The 22,213-nt window shown below is 53.5% G+C and overlaps 1 pseudogene; it reads left to right on the top strand.

The window, feature by feature from the left end:
* The first annotated feature begins 13,839 nt into the window (after nt 1-13,839).
* LOC141998093 (uncharacterized) overlaps nt 13,840-22,213 on the top strand; it is a 45,950-nt pseudogene continuing 37,576 nt past the window's right edge.

The following is a 22,213-nucleotide window of genomic DNA, read 5'->3' as shown; positions in this document are numbered from 1 at the left end:
CCACAATCTAGTGTTTTCCTTTCCTAAAAATCAGCCGGCACCTGATGGATCAGACTGAACCGGTTCCAAACCTCTCCGAGGCTCTTACCTTCTCTACAGGGACGTCTGTTTTGGAGCAAAACCACGAAAAGAAAAGGAGAAAACTCCGAAGAGGGTCCTCCTTGCGCTCACGAACGTGCAAGTGAATGCTCTCTCAGTCCTCCAGGAGAGACCTCGAGAAGGAGACGTACTGAAGCAAAGCCACAGGGATCTCCGAGGTGGCCCCTGTCCTGCACCCCTGTCCTGCCTGGCTGATGTCAAGATCTCTCTGTGAGGTCATCGCCTCCCCCCCACCTTTGTCCAATAGGCTGAGGTGCTGCCAAAGGCCCTTGTGATGTCACTGCCACACCCACCCCTCCCCTGCAGTGCTGATGTCCTGCCCCTGTCCAGCCACATTGGATGTTTGAGCTGCTTCCCCTGGATCACCCCACGCAATGAGCGTTCATTATAGGCTCAAGCCGAACACAGTAAAACATCAGAGGCTTCTCCCCATGCAACGCTCAGTTTTTCATAAATTAGCAGACTTTATGGACAGAAGAGACAATTAGAGTGTGTCTTCTGACCCCCTGCATATCATATGCTTTCGGTAGAGCATAGGAGCTAGTTTTTGACTACACACGTTCCAGGAAGGCATCTAGTCTTCATTAGAAGACATCAAGAGGTGGGGAATTCCCACCACTTCCCTTTCTAGTTTGTTCCTTTGGTGATTCATCCTCACGGTTGAATATGTGTGCCCTCTTTCTCATATGAATCGGTCTCTTTTGAGTTTCCAGCCACTGGGTCTTGTTATGCTTTTCTCTGCTAGATTAATGAGCCCTTTAAGACCCGATAGTTTCTCTCCATGAAGTCACTTCAGCACTTCAATGACGTCACCTCCCGATCTTTTTTATCATCGAAACAGGCTGAGCTCTTTCAATAGCTCACTCGCAGGCATTTTTCTCCAGCCCTCAAAACGTTTCATTGCTTTTTGCTGCCCCATCTCCAATATTTCCAAATCTTTTTTCAAAGGTGGACGCCAAAACTGGATGCAGTATTCCGTGATCAGTCTTCCCCATGGTGTGTCACCTCCCTATGCGCCTCCCTGCTCTTTTCGTACATCTGATGATGGCTTTAGCCCCGTTCACCACAGCATCACCCTGGGGGCTCTTGTTGAATGGCTTGCCCAGCATGGCCCCTCAATCCTCTTCACAGTCAGTGCTTTCCTGGATACACTTCCCCACTCTGTAGGTGTGGCCTGCATGCTTTGTTGCTAGCGATAGGACCCTTCCTTTGGGTATTTTCAAACTGGTTTTCTTTGAATGGGTCCAGCTTCTCAAGGGATCCGATTGCTCTGTGTCACTGCCCTGTCCTCATCATTAATTACCTCTCTGCTAGTATTTTATCACCCACCAATGTTAGCTGCAGTACCTAACGTGGATTTCTTGGATTTAATGTATGAGTGCAGGGGACTGGACTAGATGACCTCTCGAGGTCCCTTCGAGTCCTATGATTCTGTGATTATAGAACCTAGAGCTTTATAAAACCAATTAATAATAATTCTGGTCTCCATCTTCCTGAAACCAGCTTTACAGGTTAGTTACTATATGGGGAGGGTTTTGGAATGGGCAGGTTAAAGGGTAAAACTTCCATGCCCTTCTCCCATTTGGGACTCCCCTCCCATCATTCCAGGCAACACCGTACCGCTCTCTAATATGAAACCATTGGCAACAATGGGGCCCAAAGTCCTCTTCCAAAGGGATTTGAAGCCCATCTCATCGTCATTCGTGCCTTTCTCTAAGCACTACCTCCCCAACTACACTAGAACCAAATTTCCCCCCATATTCTAACCTCTGATTATATTCTCAACCTTTGCAGAGCGGGGAATAAAAGCCAGGTGTCCTGACTCCCAGGCCCTGCTTACCACTGGACCATACTGCCCTCCCAAAACAGGGAATAGAACCAAGGGAATAGAACTCCCAGGGCCCCCCTGCTCTAACCACTACCACTAGGTAATGTTTCCTCTCTACAAGGGAAAGGGATAGTGCTCAGTAGTACAGTTTTTTGTGACGTTTATCACTGAACTAGTTTCCTACCTTCTCCTTCTCAAGAATCAGGGATCAACGTACCACAAAGAGGAGCATTAGTTAGTGACATCAAGAAAAGTGTGAGTCGTTCCAGCCGAAAGCACCAGCCTGTGTCCCCCATTGAGTTTAATGCTGGAGCAGGGTGGAATGCAGCCACAGCTAAACCACGAGTAACAGCTCCGGTGATTATATGTTACTGCAGAAAGCAATCAGAGTGGTTTCTTTTCAATGGGGCAGTAAATACTGTGTAACATTGCTACCTAGAGAAAATGTGTAGGACTGCTTTTGAAATACATTACACCCTATACTTTCCTCTCTCGTTTCCCCTGGAGAAAGGAGATCATTTAAGAGGGAGATGGGGAGGACTCGAATATGCAGGCCCAGGCCTCTTCAGTGCAGACACCCAGAGATACTAACCATGCCAGACTGTGGAGTGGAGAACAATATCTAGCTCTTCTACAGTGGTTTTCATCTCTAGATCTCAATGCTCTTTACACAATTGTGCTGGTGATGGGCAGCCATGTGTTCCATGGGGACAACTGAGGTATTGACATGCCCAGCATCTAGGTGCTGAATGACTTCCAGGCAAAGTTCACCATCCTTAAGTCACTTCAGCATGTGAACGCCAAGGAGAGAGATGGCAGCCAAGGGGTTAAAACTAGGTGGAATTCAAAAGGGAGGGGCATTGAGGGCAGAGAGCGGGCCAACAGATAGAAAAGGTGGTCTGTGGCTCGGATGCAAGCCTGGACCCTGGGTTCAATGCCGTGTTCTGCCCCAGACCTCCTGTGTGACTTTGCACAAGCCACTTAGGGCTGAATGCTCAAAAGGAATACGGCACCTAAGGGCCAGGTTTGGCACCCCTGCAATGCACAAACCCTGGAGGTAGGTGCCTAAACTCACTCAGAGACTGGAGGCTTGTCGACACGACCGAGTTCTGTTACGTCGACATCCAAAAGTGGACAAAACAACAATGGCCAGAGGGTGTTGACACGTGCTCCCTCTGTTGAGAGATCATGTCCACTGGCAGGGTGAGCAATGCACCGTGGGTATGTTCCCCACAGTGCAGCGTTGCGAGAAGGAAGAGCTGATCGATGCGCATCTTGGGATTCTCTCCGAATTCTCCTACAGCCCCCGCCCTCAACTGCTGAGAGCAGCATCATGAGTAGCTCGCGGAGCTCGCCGTGCTGAGGCATGTCAAAGCAGTCTGCCACCCGCGACAGCAGTCTCCCACCCCACGACAGCAGTCTCCCACCCGCGACAGCAGTCTGCCACCCCACGACAGCAGTCTGCCACCCCGCGACAGCAGTCTCCCACCCGCGACAGCAGTCTGCCACCCCACGACAGCAGTCTGCCACCCCGCGACAGCAGTCTGCCACCCACGACAGCAGTCTGCCACCCCACGACAGCAGTCTGCCACCCGCGACAGCAGTCTGCCACCCGCGACAGCAGTCTGCCACCCCACGACAGCAGTCTGCCACCCACGACAGCAGTCTGCCACCCCGCGACAGCAGTCTGCCACCCACGACAGCAGTCTGCCACCCCGCGACAGCAGTCTCCCACCCCGCGACAGCAGTCTCCCACCCGCGACAGCAGTCTGCCACCCCACGACAGCAGTCTGCCACCCCGCGACAGCAGTCTCCCACCCACGACAGCAGTCTCCCACCCCGCGACAGCAGTCTGCCACCCACGACAGCAGTCTGCCACCCCGCGACAGCAGTCTCCCACCCGCGACAGCAGTCTCCCACCCGCGACAGCAGTCTGCCACCCACGACAGCAGTCTGCCACCCCACGACAGCAGTCTGCCACCCCGCGACAGCAGTCTCCCACCCACGACAGCAGTCTCCCACCCACGACAGCAGTCTGCCACCCACGACAGCAGTCTCCCACCCACGACAGTAGTCTCCCACCCCGTGACAGCAGTCTCCCACCCACGACAGCAGTCTCCCACCCCACGACAGCAGTCTCCCACCCCGCGACAGCAGTCTCCCACCCACGACAGCAGTCTCCCACCCCACGACAGCAGTCTCCCACCCCGCGACAGCAGTCTCCCACCCCATGACAGCAGTCTGCCACCCCACGACAGCAGTCTCCCACCCCGCGACAGCAGTCTCCCACCCATGACAGCAGTCTGCCACCCGCGACAGCAGTCTGCCACCCCGCGACAGCAGTCTCCCACCCCGCGACAGCAGTCTGCCACCCCACGACAGCAGTCTGCCACCCGCGACAGCAGTCTCCCACCCCGCGACAGCAGTCTCCCACCCCACGACAGCAGTCTGCCACCCGCGACAGCAGTCTCCCACCCCGCGACAGCAGTCTCCCACCCCACGACAGCAGTCTGCCACCCGCGACAGCAGTCTGCCACCCCGCGACAGCAGTCTCCCACCCCACGACAGCAGTCTGCCACCCCGCGACAGCAGTCTGCCACCCACGACAGCAGGCTGCCACCCCACGACAGCAGTCTGCCACCCCACGACAGCAGTCTCCCACCCGCGACAGCAGTCTCCCACCCACGACAGCAGTTTGCCACCCACGACAGCAGTCTGCCACCCCGCGACAGCAGTCTCCCACCTCACGACAGCAGTCTCCCACCCACGACAGCAGTCTGCCACCCCGCGACAGCAGTCTGCCACCCACGACAGCAGTCTGCCACCCCGCGACAGCAGTCTGCCACCCGCGACAGCAGTCTCCCACCCACGACAGCAGTCTCCCACCCCGCGACAGCAGTCTGCCACCCCGCGACAGCAGTCTCCCACCCACGACAGCAGTCTGCCACCCGCGACAGCAGTCTGCCACCCCGCGACAGCAGTCTGCCACCCCGCGACAGCAGTCTGCCACCCCACGACAGCAGTCTCCCACCCCGCGACAGCAGTCTGCCACCCCACGACAGCAGTCTGCCACCCGCGACAGCAGTCTCCCACCCACGACAGCAGTCTGCCACCCCACGACAGCAGTCTCCCACCCCACGACAGCAGTCTCCCAGCCCACGACAGCAGTCTGCCACCCCACGACAGCAGTCTCCCACCCACGACAGCAGTCTGCCACCCCACGACAGCAGTCTCCCACCCCGCGACAGCAGTCTCCCACCCCGCGACAGCAGTCTGCCACCCACGACAGCAGTCTCCCACCCACGACAGCAGTCTGCCACCCCACGACAGCAGTCTCCCACCCCGCGACAGCAGTCTGCCACCCACGACAGCAGTCTGCCACCCGCAACAGCAGTCTCCCACCGACGACAGCAGTCTGCCACCCCACGACAGCAGTCTGCCACCCACGACAGCAGTCTCCCACCCACGACAGCAGTCTGCCACCCCACGACAGCAGTCTCCCACCCCGCGACAGCAGTCTGCCACCCGCGACAGCAGTCTGCCACCCCACGACAGCAGTCTCCCACCCCGCAACAGCAGTCTCCCACCCACGACAGCAGTCTCCCACCCCGCGACAGCAGTCTCCCACCCACGACAGCAGTCTCCCACCCCGCGACAGCAGTCTGGCACCCCGCGACAGCAGTCTGCCACCCCGCGACAGCAGTCTCCCACCCCGCGACAGCAGTCTGCCACCCACGACAGCAGTCTCCCACCCACGACAGCAGTCTGCCACCCCACGACAGCAGTCTGCCACCCCGCGACAGCAGTCTGCCACCCCGCGACAGCAGTCTGCCACCCGCAACAGCAGTCTCCCACCCACGACAGCAGTCTGCCACCCCACGACAGCAGTCTCCCACCCACGACAGCAGTCTGCCACCCCGCGACAGCAGTCTCCCACCCCGCGACAGCAGTCTGCCACCCCACGACAGCAGTCTCCCACCCCGCGACAGCAGTCTCCCACCCCACGACAGCAGTCTGCCACCCGCAACAGCAGTCTCCCACCCACGACAGCAGTCTCCCACCCGCGACAGCAGTCTCCCACCCCACAACAGCAGTCTGCCACCCGCAACAGCAGTCTCCCACCCGCGACAGCAGTCTCCCACCCCGCGACAGCAGTCTGCCACCCACGACAGCAGTCTGCCACCCACGACAGCAGTCTGCCACCCACGACAGCAGTCTCCCACCCCACGACAGCAGTCTGCCACCCGCAACAGCAGTCTCCCAGCCCGCAACAGCAGTCTCCCACCCCGCGACAGCAGTCTGCCACCCGCGACAGCAGTCTGCCACCCCGCGACAGCAGTCTGCCACCCGCAACAGCAGTCTCCCACCCCGCGACAGCAGTCTCCCACCCCGCGACAGCAGTCTGCCACCCGCAACAGCAGTCTCCCACCCCGCGACAGCAGACTGCCACCCACGACAGCAGTCTGCCACCCCACGACAGCAGTCTGCCACCCGCGACAGCAGTCTGCCACCCCACGACAGCAGTCTGCCACCCCGCGACAGCAGTCTGCCACCCACGACAGCAGTCTGCCACCCCGCGACAGCAGTCTCCCACCCCACGACAGCAGTCTGCCACCCGCGACAGCAGTCTGCCACCCCGCGACAGCAGTCTCCCACCCCGCGACAGCAGTCTGCCACCCGCGACAGCAGTCTCCCACCCATGACAGCAGTCTCCCACCCCGCGACAGCAGTCTGCCACCCCACGACAGCAGTCTCCCACCCACGACAGCAGTCTGCCACCCACGACAGCAGTCTGCCACCCGCGACAGCAGTCTGCCACCCCGCGACAGCAGTCTGCCACCCGCGACAGCAGTCTGCCACCCACGACAGCAGTCTCCCACCCATGACAGCAGTCTCCCACCCCGCGACAGCAGTCTGCCACCCACGACAGCAGTCTGCCACCCGCGACAGCAGTCTGCCACCCCGCGACAGCAGTCTGCCACCCGCGACAGCAGTCTGCCACCCACGACAGCAGTCTCCCACCCCACGACAGCAGTCTCCCACCCCGCGACAGCAGTCTGCCACCCACGACAGCAGTCTGCCACCCGCGACAGCAGTCTGCCACCCCGCGACAGCAGTCTGCCACCCGCGACAGCAGTCTCCCACCCATGACAGCAGTCTCCCACCCCGCGACAGCAGTCTCCCACCCATGACAGCAGTCTCCCACCCCACGACAGCAGTCTCCCAGCCCGCGACAGCAGTCTGCCACCCCGCGACAGCAGTCTCCCACCCCGCGACAGCAGTCTCCCACCCACGACAGCAGTCTGCCACCCCACGACAGCAGTCTGCCACCCGCGACAGCAGTCTGTCTTCTGCTGTGTTCCTAGTGCAGGGCAGAACAGGAGCATTCCAACGATTTGCTCTTTGTTTGTTCCCCAAAGGGAGCAGCACACAGATACTTCCCGGAGCTTTGAAAGGGGAGGGGAAAAGACAAAAGTCTCTCGTAGGAGTGGAAGTTTTTTGTCGCCAAAACTGGGCATTTTTCGCGACAGACGTCCCATTGTAGTGTGTACGCTCTGGCTGTTTTGTCACCAAAAGGCAGTTTTTGGTGACACAGCTGGGTAGTGTAGACCAGGCCTAAGATTTTGCAGTAAATGTTCCCAAGGTGCCAAACTTTCTGCCTCTGGGCATGCACACTGCTGCCGCCTAGGGGCACCCAGGGGCCTTCCTCCTGCCTCAGGCCCAGAGTGATTCCCAAACTGGGGGAAGATAGGCATTTGGTCACCTAAGTCGTGGGTAGGCCTGATCTGACAGACATGCCCAGGGGCTGCCTGGCTCCGCACAAAACAACCGGGGGAGGACATCTGAGGACTTCCCTCAACTTTTAGCTCAGTAGTTACAGCACACGCCTAAGATGTGGACACCCAGCATCCAGTCCCCTCTTTCCGATGGCTCTAATCATTATCCGCAGAGCAACAGCTTCAATAGGAGAGACTGATCACAAGCAGAGATAGGCATTTGTCTCTGAGACATGGGTGGGGCTCAGCACACACCCCTGTGGTCAGCATTGCCCATTGGCTGGCTTAGTCTAAGGGGCCCATCTCGCCCCATTCATTGTCTAGGGAATCTGGGCACCAAACTCAGACCTGCAGAATCACAGTGATTTTTTCCAGTTAGGTGTTGTGATGCCGAAATCCTTCTGAGCATCCAGCCCTTACTCTCTCTTTGCCTTTGTTCATCATTTGTGAATAAATGGAAGCAATAGCTCTTCCCTATGTCACAGAGATGTTGTGAGGATAATATGTTAAAGATTGCAAGGGGCTTAAATGCTATGCTCAAGGAGGCCATGTAAGAGGCTAAGACGGATCCCCTAGCTCTAAAGGGTCTGTGAGCATCTAGATCCCTAAGGCATAGACTGGGAGCCCCATGCTGGATGTGTTTCAAATGGTCAATCAACATACACTCTGAGATATTTATAAGAAAGCTATTATTGTGGGATCAAAACCAGGAGTAGGCAAGCCCTGGAGGAAAGATCCTGCTCAAGGCCCCAGAGGTAGGTAAGATATAATAGTACTTCCATCCATGATTATCCATTGAAATGATGTGACCTGACAGGCCTCCCCATTTCTAATTTCCAAGCCTGGAAGCTCATGAGGAGACAGGGGAGCTGCAGGCTGCAAGGAATAAGCAATACAGAACTCAGAATCAGCCTGGAGGAGGCCAAAAATCATCCACATCAGGGCAGGCTGGAAAGAAGAACAGATCCCAGGGGCTGGACAGGTGCACTGCTGAATCCCTGCTCTCCAGAACTAGAAGAATTGAGCCTTTCTGCAATCCAGCTGTAAAAGCTGCCCAGACCAACCTCCTTTCTGCTGCTGGGGAGTCCCCCCCTCTCTCCTAATATACTTATGCCCTAACTTACCACCCCCCACCACCAGCTATTTATTCGTGTCCAATCTACTTTCCAACTGCTGCTTCTTCTCTCAGCACCCCTTAATGTCTGCTACCACTTGCTATGCAAACAAATTACAACAGCCGCTGAGACAATAGTACCCTGCTGCAAGGAATTGTCTTTTATCACCTCAGCTGCAGGGAGCTTTTCAGTTTCCCCATCATTCTGTTTGAAGTCGTTGTTCTTTGCAAACGGTTAGTGGCCATTTGCGCTCTGCCCCCGCCTGTCTGAATTAGGGTTCAGAGTATCCTGTGTTGGGCCTGAGACCACATCCTCTGTTGCTGAAGCCTCCACTGATCATCACAATAATAGGTATGGTACTGCCCTGGGCATCTGTGGGAGAGTAAAGGTTTCTGGGAGGTTAGCAATGGCTCCTTCAGAGAAGAAGCTGAAGATAAGAGAGGGGAAGTCAGCCCACTGGTGATGGCAGGTAACAGAGGGGAAGGGGGGAAATGGGTTTCTGTTCAATATCAGTATATTTAGGTGGGGAGGGGAACAGAGAGGGACCAGAGGTCTCTACACAGCGTGCAGGGAGCTGGAGGAAGCCATTACAGGTAGGTATATAAAAAAGCTGACCTTAACAGAAGAGGCTAGCTGTGTTGCGGGTTGGGTAATGGAAAATTACAGTAGAGTCATTGGAGCAACAAGAGGAAAATCAGTGGGGGACTCTCTTCGATATCTTAGATGTCTGTACACCAATGCAAGGAGTTTGGGGAATGAACAGAAGAACTGGAAGTATTGGAGTACATAAGCTAAATTATTGCTTAATTGGAATCACTGAAACTTGGTGGGATAATGCTCATGACTGGAATATTAGTATAGAGGGATATAGCTTGGCAAGGAAGGACAGACAAGGGGAAAAGGAGGAGGTGTGCCACTATACACCAAGAATAGAAGGAGGTCAGAAGAAGACTGGGTAAAGATAGAAGGGGAAAATTCAGGGGTGATGGCATGGTAGGAGTCTACCCCAGAAAGACGAGGTGGGTGAGGCATTTCTAGACCAAACAACAGAAATATCCAAAACACTCAACCTGGTAGTAATGGAGAACTTTAACTCCCCAGACATCTGTTGAAAAGTAATGTGGTAAAACACAAAATGTCCTGTGAATTCTTGGAATGGATCGGGGATAACTGGTTTCAGAAGGTGGAGGAAGTAACCAAGAGGCAGCCATTTTAGAATTGATTCTGACTAACAGGGAGGAATTGGTTGCGAATCTGAAGGTTGAAGACGATTGGGTGAAAGTGATCATGAAATGATATGATTTCATAATTCTAAGGAAAGGAAGGAATGAGAGCAGCAGAATATGGACAATGAACATCAAAGAAGCAAACTAAAACTCAGAATGGGTAGGTAAGCTCCCACAGGAAGAAAATCTAAAGGAAAAAGGCATTCAAGAGAGCTGGCAGTTTGTCAAAGAGAGACTATTAAAGTTATAACCGCAAACTTCTGTGTATGAAGGCAAGAATCGTGAGAGGCCAATATGGCTCCATTGGGAGCTCTTTAATGACCTAAAAATCAAAAAGGAACCCTACACAAAGTAGAAACTTGTACAAATTGATAAGGAGGAGTACAAAAGAATGAGACAAGCATCAGATTTCTTTTGGCCCAATCCTCCACTTTGTCTAGGTCCCTCTGTATCCTATCCCTACCCTCCAGCGTATCTACCACTCCTCCCAGTTTAGTATCATCTGCAAATTTGCTGAGAGTGCAATCCACATCATCCTCCAGATCATTTATGAAGATATTGAACAAAACCGGCCCCAGGACCGACCCCTGGGGCACTCCACTTGACGCCGGCTGCCAACTAGACATGGAGCCATTGATCAGTACCCGTTGAGCCCGACAATCTAGCCAGCTTTCTACCCACCTTATAGTGCATTCATCCAGCCCATACTTCTTTAACTTGCTGACAAGAATACTGTGGGAGACCGTGTCAAAAGCTTTGCTAAAGTCAAGAAACAATACATCCACTGCTTTCCCTTCATCCACAGAACCAGTAATCTCATCATAGAAGGCGATTAGATTAGTCAGACATGACCTTCCCTTGGTGAATCCATGCTGACTGTTCCTGATCACTTTCCTCTTGTGTAAGTGCTTCAGGATTGATTCTTTGAGGACCTGCTCCATGATTTTTCCAGGGACTGAGGTGAGGCTGACTGGCCTGTAGTTCCCAGGATCCTCCTCCTTCCCTTTTTTAAAGATTGGCACTACATTAGCCTTTTTCCAGTCATCCGGGACTTCCCCCGTTCGCCACGAGTTTTCGAAGATAATGGCCAATGGCTCTGCAATCACAGCCGCCAATTCCTTTAGCACTCTCGGATGCAACTCGTCCGGCCCCATGGACTTGTGCACGTCCAGCTTTGCTAAATAGTCCCTAACCACCTCTTTCTCCACAGAGGGCTGGCCACCTACTCCCCATGCTGTGATGCCCAGCGCAGCAGTCTGGGAGCTGACCTTGTTCGTGAAGACAGAGGCAAAAAAAGCATTGAGCACATTAGCTTTTTCCACATCCTCTGTCACTAGGTTGCCTCCCTCATTCAGTAAGGGGCCCACACTTTCCTTGGCTTTCTTCTTGTTGCCAACATACCTGAAGAAACCCTTCTTGTTACTCTTAACCTATCCTTGGTTCTGATTTACTGCAGCTTGTATTGGGTTAGAGGCCGTACCAGTGTAGAACAGAAATGGTTTATCCAAGTCACGTTCCACAACATGATTGAATCTCTTTATAAACTCAAGGTAAAACTTGGTTAGACCAATAGTGGATTGGATCTGCTGTTGCAGCAGGATTCCCGTATGTCTCCTGTGATCTTGCCAAGAGCTAAAGAAAAGAGCTACTTTATCCATACAAGCTCCGGCAAACGTTTGGAACCCAATTAACATCAACTTAATGTAGATATCACTGTTGTTTATAGTACAGGAATCTTGGCTATTAGCCATGAAAGCAATATGGTCGTGTGCCTGTTTCCCTTCTCATACAAAAAGAACAGGAGGACTTGTGGCAACTGAGAGACTAACAAATTTATTTGAGCATAAGCTTTCGTGAGCTACAGCTCACTTCATCGGATGCATTCAGTGGAAAATACAGTGGGGAGATTTCTATACACAGAGAACATGAAACAATGGGTGTTACCATACGCACTGTAACGAGATTGATCACTTAAGGTGAGCTATTCCCAGCAGGAGAGAAAAAAACCTTTTGTCGTGATAATCAAGGTGGGCCATTTCCAGCAGTTGACAAGAATGTCTGAGGAACGGTGGTGGAGGGGGGAGATAAACATGGGGAAATAGTTTTACTTTGTGTAATGACCCATCCACTCCCAGTCTCTATTCAAGCCTAAGTTAATTGTACCCAGTTTGCAAATTCATTCCAGTTCCGCAGTCTCTCGTTGGAGTCTGTTTCTGAAGGTTTTTTGTTGAAGAATTGCCACTTTTAGGTCTGTAATCGAGTGACCAGAGAGATTGAAGTGTTTTCCAAGTAGGGGACGTGAGCTCTGTCGGGACTCGGCACCCCTCTTTTCCCGAGCCGTCATCTCCCTGTCGCTCGTCGTTCTCTTCTCCCTGGGAATCATCCTCCGCCTGCGGCCTTGGAGCGGTACCGGCTCCACGCGGGTTCTGCCTTCACTTCCTGTCCCAAATGGTTACATGGCATCACTGTGTGGGCTGGTAAGCAGCCTTTGCCCCACCCCAGAGCCAGCTGCATCTCAGCACCGGGCAAGGGGTCCCTGTATAAACAGCCCCAGCGTTCTACCCCAGAGGGGGCTGCATTTCGTCCCTGGTGGAATCAGTCTCTCTCTGGTATTGATTGGGCTCCATCCCCGTCGCGTTTCCCCCCAGTCTGCTCAGTGACGCTCTCGTTCTGTTTCCCAGGCTTCCCCGTGGATCCCGCGGTGGGTGCTGGCTCCAAGCCGCCCCCGGCACCGGGGCGGGTGACGCTGCTTTAGCTGCTTGCGGGGGCTGGTCACCGGCCGGATTTTCCCAGCTCTTGGGGCACAAGCCGTCAGACTTCGCTGGACTCTGAGCCACCTGCCGGGGGCTCCTGCGGGGCCGGGGCGTCTCCGCTCTCCTCTGCTTCTGTCTGTGGGTCGATCGGCCCAGGGCACCCAGCGAAGGGGCCATGCAGCAGCGATGGGTGCCTGGGAGCCTTGTCGCCCACTAGTGGCCGCTGCCGTTATAGTTCTCCTTGGTCCAGGAAATGGCCTGGGGCTCCGGGCGTCGGGCTCCTGGGTGTGGGCGGGTCTGGGGAGGGGAATGTGCGCCCTGCAGGGCTGCTGGTGTGATCCCAGCTGGGGTCAATCGGCCGTAGCTCCGCTGGAATAAACTCAGAAAGACCTATTTACACCCGCTGTGGATCTGTCCTGTATGTCTTGGGTATGCCAATAACATGAAAGAAAAGTATTTCTCAAGATTAATTCCTTGTGGGACAATATTTTTCCATTTACAAATGAAAATTAAATGCTGTAACGGAGTCAGCCATAAGAGAAAACAAAATTCTAAAGAAAACATTTCTGTATAAAGCAGATAAAGACTGTCCAGAGCATGTTTGGTTTTTTAGAAGGAATACGCCGATGGGAAGAGATATGTGTTGCGAAAAATAAATATACCTCATGGTGTGAAAATAAAAGATATTAAGCAAAAATTCCTTTCTGTAAAATAATGTTATTCCTCATGACAAAATATCCCAGAGAGGGTAAGGAGCATCACCCAAGATGAGACAATGAACTGAGGACTGAACCCAGGAGTCCTGGCTCCCAGCCCCCCATCTCCCCTTGCTCTAACCACTAGACCCCACTCCCCTCCCAGCAGGGGCCAGAGGAATGCACACCCGCACCCCCGTCCAGCCCTTGTCCCCAGCCTCTTGCTGCAGCCATCTCAGAAGCGCAGGCCACAAAACTTTCCACCGGCCCCCCCCAAGGTGACATTTCCGGAGGATGCTGAGGCTGAGCTGAGCTGGGCTGCGGAGCTCCCCAGACAGCAGGGACCATGGAGCAGCTGCCAGCCCTGAGCACCGTCCTCTGCGCCGTCCTCCTCATCCCCAACTGGGGAGCAGGTATTAATTTTATATATCCATCCATCCACCTACCCCACCCCTATATCCATCTCTGTCTGTCCTTCTGTCCATCTTCCCAACCCCTAGATCCATCTCTGTGTGTCCATCCATCGACCTACCCCACCCCTAGATCCATCTCTGTCTGTCCATATATCCTGTCCCTAGATCCATCTCTGTCTGTCCATCCATCCACCTACCCTATCCCTAGATCCATCTCTGTCTACCCATTCAGCCCAACCCCTACATCTCATACCTTTTTATCTATATACCCATCCATCCCACCCCAAAAAGAATATCTATCTATCTATCTAGATCTAGGGGTGGAGGATGCGTGCATGGATGCATAGATAGATGTGGATATGTCACATCAGGTCAATGAGAAGTATTCTGTTTCCATAAAACAAATATTTCATTTCAGTGTTGACTCCTCTTCATAATATCAAGTCAAACCAGTCTGGAAATGCAAAATCAAATCATTCCCTTTTGACCCTATCAAAAACGCTTTCTCTCCCCCAGTTTTAAAGCAATTGTCACCCTTTCGAGGAGACGGCATTTCCCAAGAGGAAAACGTTCCGTCAGGACAAATTCTGACCCACTCTAGTTTGAAGCACAAATTGTATAAAGTGGAGGCATGTGTTTGTGGTGTATTGAAAAGGGTTAAAATGACAAGCTGCCACTTTAATTTGTAAGGGGGTTTCCTGGCCCTTGTAAGGGGGAAGCCGTTCCATACCCCTCATTGTTTTGGTTGCCCTTCTCTGTACCTTTTGCAATTCTAATGTATCTTTACTTGATTTGAGACGACCAAAACTGCACGCAGGGTCCAAGGTGCGGGCGTACCATGGATTTATATAGAGGCAATAGGATATTTTCTGTCTTTTTCTCTCTCCCCTTCCTAATGGATGCTCACAGTCTGGTGACTTTTTTCACTGATTCTACTCATTGAGTGGATGTTTGCAGAGAACTATCCACAACGACTCCAAGATCTCTCTTGAGTGGTAACAGCTAATTGAGACCCCATCAGTTTGTATGTACAGTTGGGATTCTGTTTTCCAATGTGCATGACTTTGCATTTACCACCCTTGAGTTTCATCGGCCATTTTGTTGCCCAGTCACTGAGTTTAGTGAGATCCCTTTGTAATTCCTCGCAGTCTGCTTTGGACATAGCAGTGTTGATGTTGGGTCTCTGTTGGGGTGGAAGTGAAAGCCCTGTGCAGTGTGTTATCGAGAGTGTTGTGAGCAATAGCAAGGTGGACAGGAACGCACAATTCTTTCCCCTTAGCTTCTTCTCTCCATGCTGCTAAGGTTTTGGGCCCTGGGGCGTGTCTTGATACCACTCCTCGTCGTTTTCCTTTGCTGCTGTAATGTTTTTTGCCCTGGTTCACGAAGGTCTCACAGTTCTTCAGAGCCCCACTGACCTCCAAGCATCCCCCGGCGAGACCATGAACCTCAGCTGCTCCTTCGAGTACAGACGGGGCAGCTTGGCCAAAGTGATTTGGACCATAGCACCCGGAGTCGTGCTGGAATCTCACCATCCCTTCTACCGCGGACGGCTCAGTATGTCCGACCTGGATCTGCTCCGGAAAGGGGAGGCCACGCTGACCCTGTCTGAGTTGGAGAAGCGGGACTCTGGTCTCTATCGGTGTCAGATCATGATCTGCCAGGAATACAGAGGGACAGAGAGCCGGACAGGAGCGGGCACCAAGCTGCAGGTGATGAAGAGAAAACAGAGTGACACAGGTGAGGTGGGGAATGGGGGCACGGGGGTTCTCCCTCAATGGGGTGCCAGCGGTGATCCAGCCCCAGAGTGGGGGACTGGCTGGCTCAGGCGGTGAGAATGGGTTACGGGGCTGTCCCCTCTATGGGGCGTTGGTCCAGGAATCTCCTAAACCCTCATTTCTATCGTCTAGGGTTTCCAGTGGGACGTCCACATACCCACCCCTAGATCCATCTCTGTCTGTGCATCCATCCACCTGCCCCACCCCTAGATCCATCTCTGTGTGTCCATCCATCCACCTACCCCACTCCTAGATCCATCTCTGTCTGTCCATCTGTCCTTCTACCCCACTCCACTATATTCAGCCCTATCTGTCCATATACCCCATCCCTAGATCCATCTCTGTCTACTCATTCAGCCCTACCCCTACATCTCATCTATCTTTTTATCTATGTACCCATCCATCCCACCCCAAAAAGAATATCTATCAATCTATCTATCTAGATCTAGGGGTGGAGGATGCGTGCATGGATGCATAGATAGATGTGGATATGTCACATCAGGTCAAAAACGCTTTCTGTCCCCCAGTTTTAAAGCAATTGTCACCCTTTCGAGGAGACGGCATTTCCCAAGAGGAAAACGTTCCGTCAGGACAAATTCTAACCCCCTCTAGTTTGAAGCACAAATTGTGTAAAGTGGAGGCATGTGTTTGTGGTGTATTTACAGGGGTTAAAATGACAAGCTGCCACTTTAATTTGTAAGGGGGTTTCCTGATCCTTGTAAGGGGGAAGCCGTTCCATACCCCTCATTGTTTTGGTTGCCCTTCTCTGTACCTTTTGCAATTCTAATGTATCTTTACTTGATTTGAGGCGACTAAAACTGCACGCAGGGTCCAAGGTGCGGGCGTACCATGGATTTATATAGAGGCAATAGGATATTTTCTGTCTTTTTCTCTCTCCCCTTCCTAATGGATGCTCACAGTCTGGTGACTTTTTTCACTGCCGCTGCACAGTGAGTGGATGTTTGCAGAGAACTAGCCACAACGACTCCAAGATCTCTCTTGAGTGGTAACATCTAATTGAGACCCCATCAGTTTCTATGTATAGTTGGGATTCTGTTTTCCAATGTGCATGACTTTGCATTTACCACCATTGAGTTTCATCGGCCATTTTGTTGCCCAGTCACCCAGTTTAGTGAGATCCCTTTGTAATTCCTTGCAGTCTGCTTTGGACATAGCAGTGTTGATGTTGGGTCTCTGTTGGGGTGGAAGTGAAAGCCCTGTGCAGTGTGTTATCGAGAGTGTTGTGAACAATAGCAAGGTGGACAGGAACGCACAATTCTTTCTCCTTAGCTTCTTCTCTCTGAATGGCTAAGGTTTTGGGCGGCTGGGGCGTGTCTTGATACCACTCCTCGTCGTTTTCCTTTGCTGCTATAATGTTTATTGCCCTGGTTCACGAAGGTCTCACAGTGCTTCAGAGCCCCACTGACCTCCAAGCATCCCCCGGTGAGACCATGAACATCAGCTGCTCTTTCGAGTACAGATGGGGCAGCGTGGACAAAGTGATTTGGACCATAGCACGCAGAGTTGTGCTGGATTCTCACCATCCCTTCTACCGCGGACGGCTCAATATGTCCGACCTGGATCTGCTCCGGAAAGGGGAGGTCACGCTGACCCTGTCGGACCTGGAGAAGCGGGACTCTGGTCTCTATCAGTGCCACATCAGCATCCGCCAGGGAGAGAGCGGGACAGGAGCGGGCACCGAGCTGCAGGTGATGGGGAGAAACCAGAGTGACACAGGTGAGGTGGGGAATGGGGCACGGGGCCTTCCCCCTCAGTGGGGTGCCAGCGGTGATCCGGCCCCAGGATGGGGGACTGGCTGGCTCAGGATGTGGGAATGGGTTACGGGGCTGTCCCCTCTATGGAGCGTTGGTCCAGGAATCTCCTAACCCCTCATTTCTATTGTCTAGGGTTTCCAGGGGGACGTGAAGTCTGTCGGGATTCTGGGCCCCTCTTTTACCGAGCCGTCATCTCCCTGTCGCTCGTCGTTCTCTTCTCCCTGGGAATCATCCTCAGCCTGTGGCCTTGGAACGGTACCGGCTCCACGCGGGTTCTGCCTTCACTTTCTGTCCCAAATGTTTCCATGGCATCACTGTGTGGGCTGGTAACCAGCCTTTGCCCCACCCCAGAGCCAGCTGCATCTCAGCACCGGGCAAGGGGTCCCTGTATAAAAGCCCCTGCACCCCAACCCAGAGGGGCCGTGTCTCAGCTCCGGGTGAGGGGTCCCTGTATAAACAGCCCCTGCGTTGTACCCCAGAGGTGGCTGCATTTCATCCCTGGTGGAATCAGCCTTCCCCCTCTCCGGCCCCAGGGCAGGGGACTGGCTGGCTTAAGGGGCTGAGAATCCCCTAACGCTCCTCTCCATCGCCCAGGTAAAGAACCTGCCCCCGTAGGGTGCTGCAGCCGGGATCTCCTGTACCAGTTCGCCATCGCCTTGGGTCTCCTTCTTATCATTGGCCTGGTGGCCACCCTCCTCCTGAAGAGATGCTGAGGTACGAAACCGGAACCTTCCCCCTGCTAAACTCCTGGCCTCCATGGGCCAGGGACTCTGCTAGTGAACATACCCAAATGGCCGTCTGTCCGTTGTGGCCCATGCTGGGTTGTCTGTCTATATAACTAATCCCCCCACTTTCTTCCTTCTTCTCCTGTCCCTAGATCTCTGCAGCTTCCCTCTTCACCCCAGACTCTCTCTCACACTCCTCCATTTTAACGTTCCTTTCTTCTCCCTTCTTCCACAGGGGAGAGAACCCAGGAGTCCTTGCTCCCATCCCCCCCTGCTCTAACCCACTAATCTCCAGTCCCCTCCCAGAGCCAGGGATAGAGCCCAGGAGCCCGGGCTCCCAGCCCCGCTGCTCTACCCAACTTGACCCCACTCCTCTCCCAGAGCTGGGGAGAGAACCCAGGAGTCCTGACTCCCAACCCCTCCGATCTGGGGTAACACTGTGGGATTTGCTCCGTGGGAGATGCCTAAATTGGCCTGAATTAAGAGACCAGATCTGGGGTGACGGCGTCCTCACAGTGTGTCTGTCCAACACAGGGCCACGGCAGCCGGGGGGCCGAGGAGAGCGAGAGCCTGCACTACGCAGAGATTAAATTCCAGTCTCCAGGACGCAGGGAACACACCTCCAACCACGCCCAGCGGCGCTGAGTCCCTCCGCACCCAGCACCACCTGAGTCCCTCACACTCACAGCCACGCCGCCAGGAGGGAATTCCCCACAGGAGGAGACCCTCACAAGGTTTGAGGGAGAGCAGAAGAAAATTATGGGCGTGAAAGTCCATGTGAACCCCAACAAAACCCAACTAGCCCTCTCTACGGTGGGGAATAATCAACTAGGGCATGGTCTGACCCTCAGGAAATGCCTTTTCCAGGGCCTCCTGGATATAACTATATCACGTCCCTGTGTGTTATTTCCCTGTCCTCTCTGGAGTGATTGCAACGCCTCCCTGTGGAGCGTGCCCAGCTGGGGGTAATTAACGCAGCGTCTGGTCCCTCTTCCTAACTGAGCAGGAAGAGAAACGCTCGCCCAGCTCAGCATGGTGTGGGCGGTGGAACTGGTCTGAGTGACCAGCGTCACTGCTCCAGCCGGCTGGAATTGCTTAAAGAAAGTGATTTTTTTTGGTCTAAAAATTAAATAATTTCTTTGTGTGAAAAATTGTCTGTTTTCAGAGTTTTTTGAAAAAATGTGTTTTGGTAAAAACTTTTGCTTTTTCTCCCTCACTTCCCTCTTCTCTTCAGTCCCCTTGTCGTGGTCCAAAATCTTAGAATCATTTCTGAAAATTTGCTTTTCAGAAAATCAACTTTTTTCCCTATGAAAAAAAATGATATTTTCCTGAAAATTTGATATTTTGTTCCGGAACATCATTCCCCCCCGCTCCGTGAAAATGTGTCATTTTGTCCCTGAAAATGGGGACACTTCCCTCCCCTCCCAAAAACAATATTTTTTTTCATGAAAATCTTTTCTCCCCTGTAAATTGGAATTTTGCCCCCCCACATATGTTATTTTTTAAAATGATGAGTGGGGGAAGAAGGAAAAAAGAGAGAAAGAGAAGAAACTGAATACAAATCACTGGGGAAAATCAACCAGCAATGTTGAGAAATAATTGAAACACCAGGGGGGAAATTGGTCTCTGATTTTTTCCCCTTTGGGTATTTACTATTTCTGTGGGATTTTTGTCCCTTCCCCTACTTTTCTCCCTCCCCACCTATCACCTCCCCATTGTCCCTGACCTAGGGAAGGGGACTTACTCCCTTTCTGATACCCCGCCCCAAATACATCCCGGAACCTTCCAACGCGGCTCCTGTTTCCCACCCGGACCCCATAAGGAACTATGGCCAAGTCCTTCGTTGAGGTTAGAGGGGTTGATGCCACTTCCAGTTTGTTTCCGCCCTCACTGAGATCCACTTCCACTGTCTCCCCCTCCCTTTGAAGCGTTAATCCCAGTTTCACCCGCCCGCCCCACCCCTTTAAATCCTGCGGGACCCACCACACCCCGGAACCCTCCCCCTCATCTTTCCCACCCGGATCATCGAGAGCGTGGCACCCAACGGTGGGCAAGTCGTCTATGGCTATAGTCCTGACGCCACGTCCGGTCCACTCCCGCCCTGCCTTGGGCCCACTCCTTGGACTGTCTTCTGTCCCCCTCCCTCACCACCTTCTCTCCTTGGAGCCATGTAACCACTGCAGAACCAAACACACCCCAAAACTTTCCCTTGAGGCCTCCTGTTTCCCACCCGGACCCTGTCGGGCTTTGCACCAAGGCTGTGGGCAAACGCCCCATCGTGGCTTCCGCGTCACTTCCGCCCTCGTTGTGGCCTCCTGGCCTCCTGGCCTCCCCTCCACGTCTCCTCTCCTGCGACATCAGGTTGTTACGGACACAGCTGAAGTGTTCGCAACTCAGTCAGTTCCTCTCTAGTGATGAAACAAACACACGTCCCCTTTGAAAAATACGGAGAGCAAACTCACTTGAGTAACGCACCAGAAACTGATGAACTCTTGACCCCGCATTTTGAGATTTCCTTATGCTACCCCCTGAGCTGCTTCCCTTTTTGCCTAAACACGAGGAACAAGGTGCAATAACTTGCAGGTCGAACACCTGCGTGGACGATGCTGATGCCAGAGAAATCCCCCGGCTCCATGGTGTATCCCTGACTTTCATTGTAAATGAGCAAGAGTCAGGCCCACGCGCGGAGCGGCAGACCCCACAGCGCTAACAGGTAGAATTGGCGGGAAACGCGAAGGGGGGCAAAGGTCAGCCGATCCGAACGCTGAGGGAAACAACGGCTGCGGGCTAAAAAGAGACCGGCCCGTCTGGAGGGCGGGCAGTTGGGCAGCAGAGGCGCCAACCGCGGCTGGCGGGTGCTCGACCCCCGTCTGCCCCCGGCCCCGCCCCGACTCCACCCTTGCCCCACCCCCATTCCAACCCCTTTCCCAAAGAGGGCACACGTATTTCCCTCACGGTTGAATATGTGTGCCCTCTTTCTCATATGAATCGGTCTCTTTTGAGTTTCCAGCCACTGGGTCTTGTTACGCTTTTCTCTGCCAGATCAAAGAGCCCTTTAATACCCGATAGTTTCTCTCCATGAAGTCACTTCAACACTTCAATGACGTCACCTCCCGATCTTTTTTATCATCGAAACAGGCTGAGCTCTTTCAATAGCTCACTCGCAGGCATTTTTCTCCAGCCCTCGAAACGTTTCCTTGCTTTTTGCTGCCCCATCTCCAATATTTCCAAATCTTTTTTCAAAGGTGGACGCCAAAACTGGATGCAGGATTCCGTGATCAGTCTTCCCCATGGTGTGTCACCTCCCTATGCGCCTCCCTGCTCTTTTCATACATCTAAGGATGGCCCCTAGAGCCCCGACCAGGGGTCTTCTATCTGTGACCCAAGATCCATAAACCTGGAAATCCTGGACGCCCCATCATCTCAGGCATTGGCACCCTGACAGCAGGATTGTCTGGTTATGTAGACTCCCTCCTCAGGCCCTACGCGACCAGCACTCCCAGCTATCACTTCAATCTCTCTGGTCACTCTCCAAGGAACTTCCCACTCCGAGACCCTAGACACTGTGGCCTGTAATTGCAGGTGGGGAATTAATTACTGACCTCGGTGGCGTTCAGACTATGTCCTGAAGCATGGGATCGGGCCAGAGGGACAGCTAGCGCTGGCCACAGTGTCTAGGGTCTCGGAGTGGGAAGTTCCTTGGAGAATTGCACTGGGTGGGAGACTCAGCTGTGAAGGGAGGGGGCGGGCAGCAGCATTTCATCAACCCAAGACTGGAATAACTGAAGTAATGTTCCTTTTACACAGAGCCTCAGCTCTTTGGAACCTCTGCAAACACTTTTAGCCACGTTGGAGTAGCCTTGGATGGCAGTGGGAGGGCTCAGGTGTGCAAATGTTTGCAGGATGGGCGCTCAGGGCCGTCCCTGACGCCAGGGCAAAGTGGATGTGAAGTGCCACTGTCTGGATTTGGGAGCCTGCCTGCACACCGAACTCACTCGGCGCTGGGTGCATGACTGCAAGGCGCCGGGCTGG

Source organism: Natator depressus, chromosome 14, assembly GCF_965152275.1.
Source record: "Natator depressus isolate rNatDep1 chromosome 14, rNatDep2.hap1, whole genome shotgun sequence".
NCBI lineage: Eukaryota > Metazoa > Chordata > Testudines > Cheloniidae > Natator > Natator depressus.
This window is presented reverse-complemented; position numbering and strand designations above follow the sequence as displayed.